General features: G+C 51.0%; 1 long non-coding RNA gene across 2 annotated transcripts; it reads left to right on the plus strand.

Annotated features, from left to right (window-relative positions):
* The first annotated feature begins 2059 nt into the window (after positions 1–2059).
* LOC115292410 lies at positions 2060–3009 on the plus strand. 2 transcript variants are annotated; one of them, XR_003908975.1, is made up of 3 exons: positions 2060–2381; positions 2602–2795; positions 2888–3009. It is a non-coding gene; the product is annotated as an uncharacterized LOC115292410 (long non-coding RNA). The 2 variants fall into 2 exon arrangements; XR_003908974.1 differs by lacking the exon at positions 2888–3009 and having other exon boundaries at positions 2602–2865.
* Positions 3010–18107: the final 15098 nt, after the last annotated feature.

An 18107-nucleotide genomic window follows, 5' to 3' on the forward strand; every position in this document is an offset into this window, starting at 1 on the left:
GCCCTGGTCACAGCCCCAGCACCAGCCCTGGTCTCTGGCCCTGGTCACAGGAGTGAACAGTCCTCCTGCTTCTCGTGATGTGCTGACAAAGCATGGAACTCCCTTCTTCAGACACAGCCGCTCATGGCTGTAAACATGGCAGGCTGCTGGCTCACAGAGAGCACTCCGAAAGGGCCCCGGGTACAGGGAGGAGCCTGGCCCCAGCAGGGCTGGGAGACGGCTGTGTCCACAGCTGGCATTCAGATCTCTGGGTTTCTGGAGGCTTTGCAGTCAGGCTCCGACAGAAGTGTCTGCACTGGAATAGGGTGGGTGAAAGCTGGCCGCAAATTCTTTGCTATGCCTCCTTTTCAAAGGTGCAGTCTCAATGTGGCCCCCTTAAATCTGTGCTGGCCTTGGGGACTTGCTTGTCCATTAGAAAATGGCAGAGGGTGCCCAGGTGGCTCGGTTAGTTGAGTCCAAGGTCAGCTCAGAGCATGATCTCATGATTTGTGAATTCGAGTCCTGCACTTGGGTGCAGAGCCTGCTTCGGACCCTTTGTCCCCCTCTCTCTGCTGCTCCTCTGTGTTCTCTCTCAAAAATATAAAATAAAATAAACAATTTAAAAAAGGAGAAGAAAATGGCAGACATGACATTCTGGAGCTTCTGAGGTGAAGTCACAAGAAGTCCTGAGCTTCTGCTCCAGGCTGCCTGGAGCGCTCCGCCTGGAAGTCCGGGACCGCTGCACAAGAGACAGAGCTGTCCGGAGACTGTCAGGCCCCGAGGCTACGGGGCGGACACACGGGGGCCCCACGCACAGGGAAAGATGGCTGCCTGGCTCCAGCCACAGCCACCGAGTCCCTCCGATTTTCAAATTAAACAACTGCCCACGTTTGGTAACGTTTCCAACCAAATGACAATGTGAAATAATGTCCAATTCCATTCCACCTGCTGAAGCTTCTTTCACAGGATGCCAGCATGGCTAATGTTACACACAAGTCTTAAGAACACGTCCAAACTGGACAACACCAAGCTTTAGACGGTCCAACCACGATGGTGATTTTTACTACAAATGATGGATTATTGCGGGTTGCTTAAATCTACGCCAGAGGACATTTCTATAGGATTTAAATGATCAGGCCAGCCAAGAGCCAAACCACTGGCTGCTTTTTAGAAGTCAGACACAGTCCTGGAGAATAACGCTTCTCAAGTTAAAAAGTCATAATTGGAAGGGCTTTGTTTAATTTTTATATCTCCATTTCAATGTGAAATAACATCTATCATCTTCTTAACTTCTATTGTGATACGCACTTTCCCTGAAGAATTGATACTCTGATCCAGCAAATTGATATATTTCCAGTCTCTTTGTCATTTATTTTCGAGCTTGGAGGGTGTATTCATTTCTCTTGTGAACGTCTTAGTTCATCAAACAGACATTCAGAGCTCCTTTCTCTCACTCACCAAAACTTACAGCTCTCGGTGAAAACGAGGTAGCCCAGAAGCAGGTTTTTGAAAATGCTGTTGATGAACGTGATTCCGTTAAGACCAGGAAAGTAAAACTGCGGCAAGCTCTACTTTTTATTTAAATAAAATACTTAAACTTAAAACAATGTTGTGAGTTTCATATACCTACTTTTCCATTGAAATGTCTTTTTTTCAGACATTTTAATAGTCTAGAAAAATTAACCACTAAAAATGCATAAAAACATTCTCTAGGGGAACATAAATCCTTATGTCACAATCTATAACACAGAGACTTTTTACAAGATGTTGTCTTTATTTAAAATTTTTATATTTGGTTCTTGATACATTTCTTACATTGCTTTGGTTTTTTTGAAAATGTTGCAAAATATCATTTATCTTGATTATTAGTATTTTTGGTACTGTCTTAACTTTTTTTATTTGTTTTTTGAGAGAGAGAGAGAGTGAGGGCTCACGTGATTGAAGGGCAGAGAGAGAGTGAGAAGCAGGGCATGAGCTCACCGGAGTGGGGCTCCAGCTCACTTGATGTGGGTGGGGCTCAAACTCAGCAACTGTGAGATCATGAATGCCCTGAGCCGAAGTCAGAGGCTCAATGGCTGAGCCACCCAGGTCCCTGGCACCACCTTACCTTTTGCCCTTGAGGTGGATGTCTTGCTCACCTCACCCTGTCCTCTGCCCTGATGGGGCAGCACCACGTTGGCACCTGTGACTCGAGGGTTCCACGGTGGCCCTGGAGCGCCTGGTGGGGGACACTGTGCCACTGGAAAGGAGGACTGTGTACGGTACAGCAGAGGGTGCCCGAGAGAACCGTGGCCGTACCCAGACGGATGCGGTGGATGCACCAGCGCCCAAGATACACTGGAGATGGATGAGAAGCGGTGGGCAAACGAAAGGCAAACATCCGCGGATGCCATGGGCCAGCGGTGGGTCCTGGGCCCTGGGAGGGCCCCAGAAATCCATAGGGGCAGGGTGGCCAGGAGAGTGTGCAGGGCTGGGGGCCCATGTGAGCAGTCAGGGGTGAAAACCACTGAAGTCTACATGAGAATACGCTTCTGAGAAGGTCTGGAGGTGGACGTATCAGAGCACGTCTGCCCCTTCTAGGACTTTCTGTGGTGTCACTCGGGCAGTGCCTCTCCTTTGCAGGCACTCTGGCCTGGGCAGGACCCGCCCAGCCGTCCGTATCTGGTCTGCAAGGAGCCCTCTCAGACTGAGGCAGACGGCACTGACCTTGCCTTGAACTTCACATCCCGCCGGCGCTCTCCATGGCCCTCAGGTGCACCCTCATGCCCGACTCACTCCTTCGTAAGGTTCAGCTGCTTTGACCCCTGTGCACCCAGGTGACTGTCATGATGGGCTGTGGGGAGGAAATGGTCTTCTTGTGCAGGAATCGATGTCATTTGAATCTGAGTTTTGTTTTGCCTTCTTATAGAGCTGATGGGGACTCTATTTGTCAGAATCAACTTGAAGTGAGTGAGCGAACTTAACAGGTGTTTATTTGAAGAAATCCGCACCCTGAGGGATGCCTGGGGGGCTCAGTTGGTTGAGTGTCTGACTCTTGGGTTCGGCTCAGGTCATGATCCCACACTTTTGTGAGTTCGAGCCCCGTGTCAGGCTCTGCACTGACCATGCAAAGACTGCTTGGGATTCCCCCTCTCTTTCTGCCTCTTCCCTCTCAAAATAAGTAAACAACAACAACAAAATCTGCGCTCTGAGCCAAGCCCGCCCGAGACAGCGACCTTGGGTCCTCCTTGTGTTCATGTGCGCGATCCGGGGACCGAACAGTCAGCACGTGGGACTCTTTCCCCACCGGTGTCACTCAGCGCGTGGCCTTCAAGACGTCAGTTTCCATTTCTGCACCTCGCCTTCCACGGCCTCAGATACAAATGATCGCAACTTCTTCCAGCCAGACTTCCAGGGACACGTGGTGACACGGGACGCTTCCCACGTCCTGACACGCTGGCCTGTGCCAGCTCCGCGCTGATAACACCTTGGCTCTCATATTTAAAATTGTGTGCGATGTCTTCTTCGGCCTACTCATCAGCTTGATCAGTGGTGGCCTTATGCTATGTGGTGGGAGGGTTACCCTTTTTATTTTTTAAAAAAGTGTTTATTTTTGAGACAGCACGAGTTGGGGAGGGGCAGAGAGAAGGGGACAGAAGATGTGAAGTGGGCTCTGCGCTGACAGCAGCGAGCCCGGTGTGGGGCTTGATGGTTAATGATGTTGACTCTCTTTTCATGCGTCTGTTGATCATCTGTAGGTCTCCTTTGGAAAAATGTCTATTCAGGTCCTCTGCCCATTTTTAAATTGGATTATTTGTTTTTCTGGTGCTGAGTTATAGAAGCTGTTTATACACATGCACACACACACCTACATATATATGTGTATGTATATGAAGTTTTTATTTAAGTTCCAGTTAGTGGACATACAATGCAGAATTAGTTTTAGGTGCACAATAGAGTGATTTAACACTTGCACACAACGCCCAGTGCTCAGCACAAGTGCACCCCTTAACCCTGCCATCTATTTCACCCATTCCCCATCCCAGCACCCCCCCCGCCACATCTCCGCTGCTACCAATTTGTTCTCTATACTTGAAAGTTTCTTGGTTTCTCTCTTTCCCTCTGCTCATTTGTTTTGTTTCTTAAATTCCACACACGAGTGAGATCATATGGTATTTGTCTTTCTCTGACTCACTCACGTCGCTCAGCATTAACACTCACTAGCTCCAACCGTATCACCACAAATGGCAAGATTTCATACTTTTTTTTTATGGCTGAGCAATATTCCTTTACATATATCACATCTTCTTTATCTATTCGTCAGTCAATAGACACTTGGGCTGTTTTCTTATCTTGGTTATTGCAGATAGCGCTGCTAGAAATATTGGGGTGCATGTATCCCTTCGATTTAGTATTTTTGTCTTCTTCGGGTAAGGACAGAGGAGTATGATTGCTGGATTGTAGGGTAGCTCTATGTTTATTTATCTTTTGCGAGAGAGAGAACGAGCAGGGGAGGGTCAGAGAGAGAGGGAGACACAGAATCTGAAGCAGGCTGCAGGCTTTGAGCTGTCAGCACAGAGCCTGACTCTGGGCTCGAGCTCACAAACCTGAGATCATGACCTGAGCCTAAGTCAGACACTCAACCAACAGAGCCACCCAGGCGCCCCACACTACACATATATATTAAATGCCCTTTGAGATATATGACACATTTTGCAATTAAAAAAAAAAAAGAGCAGAAAACCAGTAGCCACAGTTTAGCGACAGCACAGCTGGGAGGAGCATTTACGCAGCCACAGCCAAAAAACGCAGAACGACAGTGTTGCCTTCACTGGAAGGTGGGGGGATGGGAAGGGAGGGGTGTGGGGTCTGAATCCTGATCTGTGGTGGAAAGTAACAGAGAAGGCTGAAATTGAGTAATTAATGAGGAACAAGGCACACCATGGACAGTGAGGACAATTTTATCAAGCAAATAAGTGAACAAGATCAAAAGTACCCTAGGGGTCTTCCTCGGGGAGGAAGGGGTTGAAGAAAAGTCGTAAGACTGTGTTTCTCACGACAAAGCCTGACTCTTTTAAACCCTGTGCATATATATCTTTAGTAAAAGTAAAACCTTAAAAATACAGAGTAAATCGCTTCTTGTGTAGGACAATATAGACCTTCAGGATAGTTGGAAAAGCTAGTATAATGAGACTGTCTCTTTGTGTCTTAAATTAAAAATGCCAGTGACACAGCAATCCGTAGATTCGAGAAAACTCAGCTGGGAACATGGCTGCTGTGCTGGGGAAGCCATGTTGCCTGACTCTGGATGGTTCTGAGGAGGAGCAGGCTGCCAGCAGGGATCCAAAGGGTTTCCGGAAAACCCCTTCGCAAAATGAGAGAGGAAAAGGCAATGGTTCCCAACTAACACATGATCATACACAATGAGCGATTAAAATTTTTTTTAACGTTTATTTTTTGAGAGAGAGGGAGAGACAGAGCGTGAGTGGGGTAAGGGACAGAGGGAGGGAGACACAGAATCTGAACAAAGGAGGCTCCAGGCTCTGAACCGTCAGCACAGACCCTGACACGGGGCTTGAACCCATGAACCATGAGATCATGACCCGAGCTGAAGTGGGATGCTTGACTGAGCCCCCCAGGCGCCCCCACAATGAGTGGTTTTAAAGGTCTGCATGTATTAATTACTTTATGAGTAGACATCGAGGTACTCTGCCTATCTCTCTAAAAGTTTATGTGTCAAAGATGGACAGAATTCCATTTTTATTCATTTCCTCACGTGAAAATGGGGATTAGCGTTTTATTTGGTGTGGCTTTGTAGTCAGGCAAAAGCATTCTAAATTTTGGGTTTCTGGAAATTTTTAAAATGTCTATTTTTGAGAGAGAGAGAGAGAATGGGGAAGGGACAGAGAGAGGAAGACAGAGGATCTGAAGCAGGCTTTGCACTGAGAGCAGTAAGCCCAATGTGGGGCTGGAACTCATGAACCCTGAGATCGTGACCTGAGCTGAAGTTGGCAATTCAAGCATCAGAGCCACCCAGGTGCCCTTCCCCCCCTTTTTTAAGAGAGAGAGCGAGTGAGCGAGAGTGCATGTGAGCAGAGAATAGAAGTAAGGGGGAGAGGAAGAGAAGCTCCATGCTGAATCTGAGCCCAAATCAAGAGTTGAACGTTCAACTGACTGAGGCACCCAGGCACTCATCCTGGAAATGAGCAGTTCGGTGACATCGCCTGTTTCTAGCACCTGCTCCAGAAGGGAGGCGATGGGAGCCGCGAAGTCCCAGACAACTAGGCTGAGAAAACCCGTTCATGTGCGCGGGAAACGGAGGGAGAGGGGCGAAGGTCCTTCCCAGCCGTCGGCCTACGACAGCTTTGCGGAGGAAAGGTGCCCTCATTTGTCCAGAGGGCATCATCCCTGCCCCTCGCCGTGCCGAACGGACCGAGAGACCATGCGTGCAGCACACCCTCACTGTACCGGCATGTGTCAGTGCCCAAGCGTAAGCACCAGGACTACCACATCACATGCACCAGGACGGCGCTGGTGCAGGACGATTGTCGGCAACCCCAGCGCTTCCTGCAATGGCGTTCCTGCAGTGCCCCTCCCACCTGCTGGGGTCCTCCCTCCTAGGCAGGCAGAACAGGTATTCAGAAACTAAAAGGTTCTAAAAATTTTTTACAAAGCTGCCTGGTGGCCCAGTGCAATTCTAAGTAGCAGGGCTCAGCTGGGGCATCTGCTCTCCGTCCAAAACCAGCACAGATTTTTCAGATAAATACGTGACATCTGGACCCACAGTTGCTGCGTGCACGCTCTCTTGTGCACTCCCGTCCCTCCCCTCCCCTGCCCAGGGAGTGAAACATCTGATAGGAAAGCTTCCCTCTAATGGGCCTAGGCAAGATTTGGAGAGTGTGCATACCCTTTGATTGGGGAGCGGTAGGCAGAATACTGTGCAAGGCATCTCATAGCTCCAGTCTGTGTGTGAGTATGTGTAGGATTCAGAACATTCACGAGAACCCAGGTCACTCTGTTAACTGGAGTCCCCGCAACTCTGTTCGCAGCACTTACATGGAAAAGGACCTACAGATAAACCCGGGGGTAAGGAGGGAAGGAAGGAACTGGTTCTTTGTGCCCCCTGCCAACAGCACCTCTGCCGACGGCCCCTCTCCCTGGGACACATGCACAGGTGCAAAATCATGCTTACATTTTTATGGACTGTACTGCATCCAAAATGGGTTCTCTTCACACACACGACAGAATATAAACACAAACTCTGCAGAGGCACAGCCTTGCCCACTCATTTTCATGCAAAAATCAGTGGCTGTTTCTACACAAATGGAAGCAGATTCACATTCTGCAAATCACACATGAACTTGATGTACTTCTGTTCACATGTAAATCTCAAGAAAAGGCTGCGGTTATTGCCCGACTTGAAAATGAAGTTGAAATTGCGCACTAGTCTCTGAGGGGGCCACGTGCATGTGGTCTGAGAGTGTTAGCGACTCGGACACACAAAGGAGCCCTTTCCACACTGGCTCCGCAAGATGAGAGCAGATGCGGGACACCAGAATTCTCCAGCCATCTTCCAGCTGGTCCCGCCAGCCGTACGTCCTTTCTCATTCAGTCACTGACCTCCTCTTTTGCTAGGTCTGCACCACCTCTGTCGTCCATGCTGTCAAGAGTAGGTCACAAGTCCCTTTCCAGCGTCCATGCTCTTTGAGAAGAAGGGCCCTCCAAGTGGGTTCTGTGGCACCCGGGACCCCGCGGATTTCCGCCTCTAGAGAAAGTCAGGAGGCTCTGAGGTGTGGGAGCCCCGCTGGGGACACCTCCTTCAGGGATGAGAAGTGTGCACGTTGGCTACCAGTCCCCACCACCGGCGTGGGAGCTTGGCCACAGGTCGTGTGTGTGTAGGTGCTGCTGGTGGTGGTGGGTTATTTTAGCATTACCCACCACGGTGGGCTTCAGAGTTTTGAACAGAAAGATCTATTCCAGCTGTGTGTGGCCAAAAATGTCTCTCAAGAGAAGCCCTGAATAACTTGAATACATTGTTTTAGAAGGCAATTGTTTTTTAACATGCTCATCAGAATCGAAACCACTGACCAGGATTTGACCAAGTACCTCTGGACCCATTCTTGAGAAAAATCTACCTCTTTTGAGTTCTTAAGAGAATCACAGCATGGAGGGTAAGAATGGCAGCCATGGAGCCTATCTGCCCGGCCATGAACTTGGCTCCTCCACTTCCTAGCGGTGAGACCATGAGCAAGTTCTTGAGCTCGCCCCTTAGTGTCCATGCTGGTAAAACGGATGTAGTGTCTTCTTTACGGAGTCGTCATCAGGGTGACTGGGCGCTGGGACAGTGACTCCGGACACAGCAAGCTCTCCGTGTTCGCTATCACACCAAAAGGTATTCTCCCAGCCACACCAGCTGGCTGTTGTTGGTTATGGGACCTACTGGCAAAGTCAGCGATTCAAGGCCCAGCCTCTGAAGACGCCGAAAGCCTCGATGGCGACAGGTGGCCCTTTTTCCCTGACTGCTGGGCCTGGCAGGGCCGTGGTCACTGAGGCACGTGGACGTGGAAAGCCAGGAAGGAGGAAGGTGGTGGAGCGTTCTGCTTCACCAAACAGTAGCCAGGGTTTTGCCAGGTGGCACAGATGTCCCAGGTCAGGAGTGCCCAGACTTTTCTTACAGTTGTCTTTTTCCCTGGCAAGGGAAGTTTTCCTCATTTCAAAGGTGTCGCTTCATCCTTGCTGATGCCCTCTGCCCTTCTGCTCTGGAGCTGGTCCCAACACCCCTCTATGCCATCCTTGGCATGGATCATCCAGAACTGCTGGCTGGGACGGCCACCCCTGTGGTCAGCTGGCCAGAGCTAAAGCAGACCTGTTAAAAGCAATTTCCGGGGTGCCTGGGTGGCTTGGGGACTTAACCATCCGACTTCGGCTCAGGTCATGATCTCACAGTTCCTGAGTTTGAGCCCGATGTCGGGCTCTGTGCTGACCACTCAGAGCCTAGAGCTGCTTCAGATTCTGTGTCTTCCTCTCTCTCTGCCCCTCCCCCACTCATGCTCAGTCTGTCTCTCAAAAATAGGTAAACACTAAAAATTATTTTTAAGAAAGCAATTTTTGATTTCTTTGGTCATTTACTTATGTAGTTAGTTATTTTAAAAAGAGAGTTGAAAATTTGTTTTAACTGTTTATTTTTGAGAGAGAGAGACAGCATGAGCAGGGGAGGGTCAGAGAGAGAGGGAGACACAGAATCCGAAGCAGGCTCCAGGCTCTGAGCTGTCAGCACAGACCCTGATGGGGGCATGAACTCATGAACTGTGATTATCACTGGAGCCAAAGTCAGAGGCTTAACCGACTGAGCTGCCCTGATACTCCTCTTGGTTATTTAGATGGGGGTTTGTCAGAGGGGAGCTGGACTCACAGCCTCAAAATCATCTGCACACAGAGATCTCTGCACTGATTCATCACGCCACCTTGGTCATATACTGGATTTGACCCCACGTCACACCGTCTCCCTTATTATGTAGTGAGCACGTAGGACAGGGGGACGCACCTGAAATCAGAAGAGAGACGTGGGGAATCCCAGCCTAGGGGGCGGGGAGATGGGCCCCATGCCCACCTCCGCCCCTCTGTGATCAGACTTGGATCACTTCCCTTCTCTGAGCACAGTTTTCTTATCTGAGGTACTCCGTGTGGACACAAGTCCAATTTTTGAAGCTGGAACATAGATTAAGGTTTGGCTGCCACCTGGGGTGTCTCCAGAGGCGGAAAACCTGAGAAAACCCAAGGAGGCCAACCTTTGGAGGGTCCGTGGTCACGATCTGAGGGCGCAGGGTTGGAGTGTGTGAGTCGGGGTCTAGGGAAAGGGAAGGAGCAGGGAGATGTTCTGGTGTAGGGCTCGGGGGTGTGTGAGCGGAAGGGGGGTGGCGGGAGACTATGTTAGGTGTGTGTGGAAGACAGGATGGGGGAGGGAAGGGAAGGGGGCAAGAGGGCGAGGAGAGGCCCTGGAGTGTTGGAGGGAGACCCTGGGAGACAGCACACTGAGTGTGGGAGGGGAAAAGGGAAGGGGGAGAGGTAGAGAGAGCAAGACAGAGCAGAGGCAGGGACGGTCCTTGGAGTGTGTATGTGCCTATGAGCCTGTGTAACCCGGGAGCACACGTGTCTGGTGTGTATGTGGGTGTGCATACGCGCGGGTGCGTGTCCGTGAGCACAGATGTGTGGTGTGTGGCAGCTGTACCCGGTGACTGGAGGGGCGCACGCGGCCCCTGCCCACACACTTCTCAGAAAACTCCCGAGCTCCTGGGAGAAGCACAGGCTGGCGGACCCCTCCCCGCTGCCGGGCTCTCCAGCAAGGCCGTGTTCTCCGGGACTGAAGGCTGGGGGGTCGGGAGGCCCCTCCGGGGTCCTGCTCTCTGCTCAGGGCCCGATTTCCGGCCCTGGGTTGGTGGAGGTCTGCCGGGCTCTGAGCTGGATGGACTGGTCCTGCCTGGGGAGCCGCCGGTCCCACCCTTGGGTTTCTCGGAGCAGCACCCCCTGCGGAGGCAGGAGCTAGAAGCTGACCCACCCTCTCTGCCCGGGCTGGTGGGGATCCAGGATCTGTTCACAGACACAGGCCTGGTGGAGTCTTCCCGGAAGGGACGGGAGGACCAGGGGGTCAGGCACCAGCCTGTGAAGGATGGTAGGCGCTGCGTGGGTCAGGCTGGACGCCAGTGTGAGCGCAGGTTGGGGAACCCCGTTTTCAGGACCTGGTATCCATCCCTCCTCCTTGTGAAACAGGACTCCCAAAGCTGGGGGACCTGCCTCTCCCCACGCCCAGCTCTCACTCTCAGCTTTATTCGGGTGCCTCCCCTCCTCCGAACTAGTGGCTGGGTCAGGGCGGGGCAGGGGACCCCGAGGCAGGCCCGTGGGAGCCACGCGTGGGGCCCGTCCAGCCCTTGAGAGCAGGGAGCGCAGAGCTGGGCTGTCACCTCGACCGCGTGAGCCACTGTGGGTCCTGAAGGTAGTGTGGACCCTACACCAGCAGTACCGGCGAATACCCCTGAACTTCTTGGATGACACGGGCTCACAGGTTCCCTTTTCTTTAAGCCAGCTTGAGTTGGGTTTCTGTTGCTGGGGATCCACGCAGACTTGGCGGAAGCGAGTGAATGGGAATCCCGAACCCGGCCTGAGAACCTGCTGGGGGCTGGGCAGGGGTGGTGACAGGCCCGGGAGGAGGGGAAGTGACCGAACAGAAGGCTCTTGTCCCTGTCTTCCCACACCCCACACCGGAGACCACACGGATGAAGGAAGGAAAAGGAGTGAGTCCCCGTCACTTGCTCCTGAACGTCCACCCGAGGACCGAGCTCCGACGTGGCGCTGCTGAAGGCTCACAGCCTGGGCATTCTAGAACACAGCTCAGCACTGTGCGTCCCTGACAGACACCCGCACAGGAAACATGCCAAGCAGAAGTGGGACACTCCCACTGGGGAAAGAAGGGACAGATATTTGTGCCACATACGATGTCCCCTTTGGGCCTTTTATTCTGAAACGGCTCTGGGCAGAGCCGTGCACACGCCAGCAGGGTTGACAGGTAACGAGTTAAAAATGAATGAAGTTGGTCAGCCAGTTAGGTGTTCCTTCCCCAAAGTGAAACCACATCCTGCGACACAGGGGACTTGCTGCTGGAGATGACACCTTCCTTCAGCAGAAAGTCGGGCTGGCCAACCACGAGGCAGGGGCAAACCCCACAGTGCCCTCCACCCCCCCTCTTTCCCAGCTGTCCCAGGGGGTCACACTGCTCTCCACGTCCTCGTCCACGTCCAAGGTGCCACCTGACAACCAGCCCCGCCCTCCGAGACCTCAGCAGATTCCAGAGGCCCCAGCTCCTGGCCTGCCCCTGGGCGCCCCTGAGGAACGTGTCCCCGGGTAGGGCCCAGAGAGGTCAGGGATTTTGTACCAGGTCTTAAAGCTCCGCAAGCAAGAAAAAAAAGTCCAAGTAGAAACAAAACCCAGTGTGGGGATGTTTCTGGATGAAAGTGTGAATGCAGCCATTATTCACGGAGTGTTTCTTGCGGTCAGCAACACCCCCTAGGAGTTTATCACTAAGCTCCTGGGACCGGTTTTCCCAAGGTCAAGAACAGAAGCGCGGAGAGAAGCACTTTTATGTCACCAGCAGAGGTGCGCACAGCACGAGCCTATTTCCTTGACCTTGTCCCACACAAAGAGATCACATTTACACATACCTTGGCCGGAAGATCCTGTACAGAATTTTAGAGAGAAAAGAGAACTCTGTAGAAAGTGGGTTGAGGGAAGCAAATGCAATTCTGCATAAACAATCCATTGCCAAGGCCATGCAGTACAATAAGCCCGGAAATGTCCCCCAAAGAGAGACATCTCCCTGAGAACTAAGGTACAAAAGCTCTATCATGAGGATACATTCCCCAAAATGTCAGAAAAAATTCTGAGTCTTGTGTCCTCTTTCAGCTTTGTTTGTTTGTTTTTGGCTATTGTTTGCGTAGATGTTTTTGAGCCACAGACAAGTCTGATGACCCGCATTCCAGCATGCTTTAGCTAAATCTGGGACCCAAAGTGTCCTGCAGTGTGAAGGCACCTGATCTAACGCCCAGGAGGGCATCTCCGGGTCTTAAAACCCTGTGTGGAGTCACAGAAAAATACAGCACAGGGGATACAGTCAGTAATGTGATAACGCTGTCCGATGGCAGACAGTGGCCACACTTACTGGGTGAGCACTGGGTAAGCTTTAGAATTGCCGAATCACTGTGTTGTCCACCTGACATGAATATCATGTTGTAGGTCAACTATACCTCAATAATAATTTTTTAATGTTTATTTCATTTTGAGAAAGAGAGAGAGAGAGAGAGAGAGAGCGAGAATGGGAGAGGGGCAGAGAGAGGGAGACAGAATCCGAAGCAGGCTCCAGGCTCTGAGCTGTCAGCACAGAGCCCGATGCGGGTCTTGAACCCACAAACCATGAGATCATGACCTGAGGAGAAGTCGGACGCTTAACCGACTGAGCCACCCAGGCGCCCCAATACTAAAATGTATCTTAAAACCTGCATGGAAAGCTACTAACCCCAAAGATGATTTTTGAAGTCTGTCAATAAAAAGACACCATGTTTTCACCATCTCTACAAGCATCAGTTTCTTCAGTGATAAAACCAGAATATTGGCTCCACACACCCTTCGGATGGCTGACATAATGCAAGCACATTGCTGCTAAATTTAAGTGCTATGACAGACATGGCTGCATTCTTCTTAATGACCCAGAGTCCAGTTTCGGATTTAGGCACTAGGGTGCCGATGGCCGTCGCTCTCCCCAGGTCCTGAATCCGGCATCCACCCCGGGGCGAGGACAGCCCCACACTCACAGATCACCCTCCATGGGAGCTGCTCTTCCTCCTGCGTTGTCTCACTGGAAATGACACCAGCATCCATCTGGGGGCCAAGCTGAAGTCCCAGAATCCCTTGTGACTCCTACTCCTCCCCCTCACTGTCTGCCTGCCTAGATCTCTCTTACAGCTACCTGTGTCTTACCATTCCCACCGCCACTGTGGAGGCCAGGCTCCCCTCCCGGCCAGCGAGGACTGTCCTGGCTTGTGTTCCTCCCTCCATGTATGTCGCTCTCTGCACACAGCCTGGGACACCCACCTCCACAGGAATCCGCCAGTGTCTGCCTCCGAACCTGAAATCCGTCCTTTGTTCTCAAGATAATCCTAAACTCCTTAATAGGTCTGAGAAGGCCCTGGTGCAGGGCCCTGCCTTCCCTCCCACTCCCCCCCAGCCTCTCGCTGCAGTTGGAAAACAGGCTCCAGCCAGCACTCTCCACTCTGCTCTCCGGATTCCCTGGCTCACCCCTCAGGACCTCTGCCCTGCCTCTGGGGGCTCTCCCGGCATGGGCTGGAGTCCTGTAAGGTCACAGATGCGGTGTTTCTATTGCCCCGAGTCTCTGTACTAGATTCAGGTCCTGGTGGGCAGCAACCTCATCCTGTCTGGGGCTGTGTCTCCAGCTTGTGCAAGGTGCCTGGATATGAATGAATGGGAGGAAGGAAGGAAGGAAGGAAGGAAGGAAGGAAGGAAGGAAGGAAGGAGAGAAAGGAAACTGGCAAACACCAGGCTCTAGGACGGTAACGATTTCTGATTTTTAAGTATGTGAGCACCATCCCTGCACCGCTGAGTTGACTGGTGTGCTTCAGCCTGTTTTCCAGTCATGCTCCAGGTTCTGACCCAGTTCTGACTGAATGAACACACAGCTTCCCAACAGGTCTGGTCTGTGAGCCATGAGAGTAAAAAAGTTCCAAGTCTGGAAACTAGTAAAGACTGATTAGTCCCCACATCTGCTCCCCACCTGCCTGTGAACAACCAAACCCTGTCTCATAACACCGTCTCCTCTTTGTTTTTTCATTTTTGTTGAGATTCCAGCCAGTTAACATAAAGAGTAACGTTAGTTTCAAGTGCACAACGTAGTGACTCAACAACCCCCTAGACACCCGGTGCTCGGCACAAGGGGCCCACTCCTCAATCCCCATCATCTCCTTCACCCTCCTCTCCCCTCCCCTCTGGGAACCACCAGTTTGCTCTTTATAAGAGACTGTTCCTTGGTTTTCCTCTTTTTTCCCTATGATCCTTTGTTTTGTTTCTTAAGTTCTACATACAAGTGGAATCACAAGGTAGTTGTCTTTCTCTGGCTGACTTATTTCGCTTAGCATTATCCTCTCTAGCTCCATCCACGTCATCGCAAATGGCAAGATTTCATTCCTTTTTATGGCTGAGTAATATTCCGCTGGGCATATATACCACATCTTCTTTATCCATTCATCAATGGACGGACACTTGGGCTATTTCCATAATCGAATACGCTCCCTTCTTGAAGCAATCTTCCAGCAGGGACTCCGGTTCCCTGGACCTACTTGCCTGGATCACCACCCCCGCCCCCCCACTGGTGACGGCACTAGTAACAACACTAATGATAGCTGACGTCCGTCGGTGCTCGCCGTGGGCCGGCTGCCAGCTGCACCTCGTCCACGGCGCTGTGAGGCCAGGACTGCTGCCACTCTTTTGACCGAGGAGAATGGGGGCTCTGGAACCAGCATGAGACCCCACGCCATCTCGGCCTGTCACCTCACCGTCATGGCCATGCTGGGTCACCGTCTTGGGAACTCCCTCACGCCTCCGCACACGTCCCACACGGTGGCTGTGGCTCTGTCATCCTCCATGTAGCAACAGCACAAGGGGAGATCACCCATAATGCCGTGCGGCACCTTACGAATTCCCTGACAGTCCCCAGTTTCCATCCTGGGCTCTGGGCATGGGGCTGGCTTCCTGTCCCCATCTTTGAGCTCTGAATGTCAACCTGCCTCAGTGTCCAGCCTGAAATTCACTTGCTTTCCATTCTTCCTTCTGGGCTGAGGCTCCCAGGGGCTACAGCCACTCACATCGCCTCTCTGACCCTGGTCTCATCCACAGTCACTGCAGGCCACTGCAGTACGGACTGGGGCCTCTGGTTATTACTCCCAGCACGCCCCAAACCAGCTCAGTTCTGCCTGATGGACGGTGGACCGGGGGGCAGACAGCTGGGAGGGGCTGAGCCTGGGTGTAGGCTAGTGTGCCTGACGGCAGGGCCAGCATTCCACAACCCCAGAGGTCCTGAGTGTAAGGGAGGGGACAAGCCTCTGACTGGCGGGGGAAGCCGATTCACACCGCCATGCTCCAAGAACAGCAGGCCCCACCTTGGTGATGCTCTCAGTGGGCCAGCCTCCAGTCCCAGCCCCTGTGAGCAGGACCCTGCAGCGGGCTGAGCTGTGGCCTCATTCTGTGCTGAGGAGGTGTTAAAACCCCTAGCACCACAAAGTCTTCTCATCCTTTGGAAGGCAGAGTCCACAGAGTAAGAAGCACATTCTTGAACTTCGTTTTAAGGTGGCCGCTAAGTGAAGAGTAGCTCAGGTCACTTGGGGAAGCACACCCATTCCTTCTGTGTCCTTGTGGGGCATCCTAGTGCGAGGGGACCTTCACACAGCAAGTCGTTGTCCTGGAGGCCATGCCGGGGCTCACCTGGGAAGACGTGGACCTTTCCAAACATCCAGGAGGAGAACTTTTCCTGATTTTGCACACACTTTGGCAATTCCTTCTGCTATTGTTTCTCTTTTTTTTAAATGTTTTAAATGTTTTTATTTATTTTTGAGACAGAGAGAGACAGAGCATGAGAGGGGGAGGGGCAGACAGAGGAGACACAGAACCGGAAGCAGGCTCCAGGCTCTGAGCTAGCTGTCAGCACAGAGCCTGATGCGGGGCTCGAACCCACGAACATGAGATCTGACCTGAGCCGAAGTTGGAGGCTTAACCAACTGAGCCACCCAACCGACTGAGCCACCCAGGTGCTCCTGCTATTGTTTCTTTTAGGTCTTGTTCCTTTGTTTTTCCTTTCCTGCCTTCTTGTGTGCTACTGTTAGGGTTCTATCTTGAATATTTGTGGGTTTTTGAGTGTATCTCTTTGTAGAGTCTTTGTGGTGATTGCTCTGGGTAACACAACATACGTAGTATGTTCCTTATCACAGTCTACTGGTATGAACATTTTCTCACTTCCGAGGTGTGAAAACCTTAACTACATTTAGAGCCCCTTGCCTTTTAAATGTCATTGTCTTGAATATGAGATGGCCTTATAATTTTTGTTCTTGTCTTCATACATGATTGATTTTTTTTAAGTAGGCTCCATGCCCAACATGGGGCTTGAACTCATGACCCTGAACTGAGCCAGCCAGGCGCCTCCCCACAGATGATTTATAAAGATAGTCCATTGTATGTGTGTGCGTATTTTGGTGTCTTCCATTGCTGCTTCTGTTTCCCCAAGGCTCCAAGATTCCTTCTCTGATCCTTTCTTTTCTGTTTGAAAAGCTGCCTTCGGCCAGTCATTAAGGGTATATCTGCCAACCACAAAGTCTTTTGTAATTTTCCTTTATCTTGACTTTTCTGTCATTCCTAGGGGATAGTGTCCTGAGATCTAGAATTTATAGTTGACAGTGCATTTCTCTCAGCACTTGAAGAATGTTGTGCCATTTCCTTCTGGCCTCCATCGTTTCAGAGGAGAAATCTGCTGTCGTCTGAGTAGATCTTCCCCATAAGAAATGCGTTATTCTCTCTGGATGCTTCGGAGAATGTTTTTTCTTTTCTTTTTTTTTTAGTTTTTAAAAGTTTAATTATGCATCTTGGCTTGGATCTGAATGTATTTGGTTTTCCAAGTTGTGTGGTTATTTTGCAGGACCACAAGGACACGTTTTAGCATGATTCTTAAAGAATGACTTTTTTCCCTCCTCAAAATTAGCCAGTGAATTTATTTGGTTGTCACTTCCCACAAGTACCACCCACAAGGCTAATTTAGAAGTTTCTAATTTTCTCCACTCTTGCTTAGGAAATCCTCTACTGCAATGAAAAGGGGAAGTGGAATACTTTGATGAGTGTGAGTGGAAGTGATGTTCTTCCCACAGGAAACGTACCTTCTGGCACTCCTGAGGGACTCAGCATGGCTTCCAAGCTGGGGCCACCTGAGCCTGGGGCTCTGGACTGCAGGCCACTACAGTAGGAGAATTCAAGTTCTTCTCATTAGATGCCTCCTGACCATGTGACTGACACCGTGCAGGTTGCGAGTCACTCTTTCTCTAATCTTTCAGCAACCTTATGCACTCAGTATCATTAATTCCCATTTTTCAGATAAGGAAAATGATGCTCAGAGATGCTTGGCAACTGGCCAGTAGCTACGTAGCTAAATGATAGGGCCAGGGTAAATGTTTCTATTACTTTTTAAAAATTTATTTTAGGGTAATATGGCTTACATATCATAAAGTGCACTAAAATTAAGTGTCAGGGCGCGCCTGGGGGGCTCAGCTGGTTAAGCGTCCAACTCTTGGTTTCCGCTCAGGTCATGATCTCTCAGTTGTGAGACTGAGCCCCATGTTGAGCTCAGTGCAGAGCGAGGAGTCTGCTTGGGATTCTCTCTCTCCCTCTCCGCCAACCTCCCCCGCAACCAGGCACGCATTCTTTCTCTCTCTCAAAATAAATAAACTTTAAAAAATTAAGTAGGGGCACCTGAATGGCTCAGCTGCTTAAGTGTCTGACTTTGACTCAAGTCACGATCTCATAGTTTGTGGGTTCGAGTCCGCATCAGGGTC

Source organism: Suricata suricatta, chromosome 5 (assembly GCF_006229205.1).
Source record: "Suricata suricatta isolate VVHF042 chromosome 5, meerkat_22Aug2017_6uvM2_HiC, whole genome shotgun sequence".
In the NCBI taxonomy this organism is placed as follows: Eukaryota; Metazoa; Chordata; class Mammalia; order Carnivora; family Herpestidae; genus Suricata; species Suricata suricatta.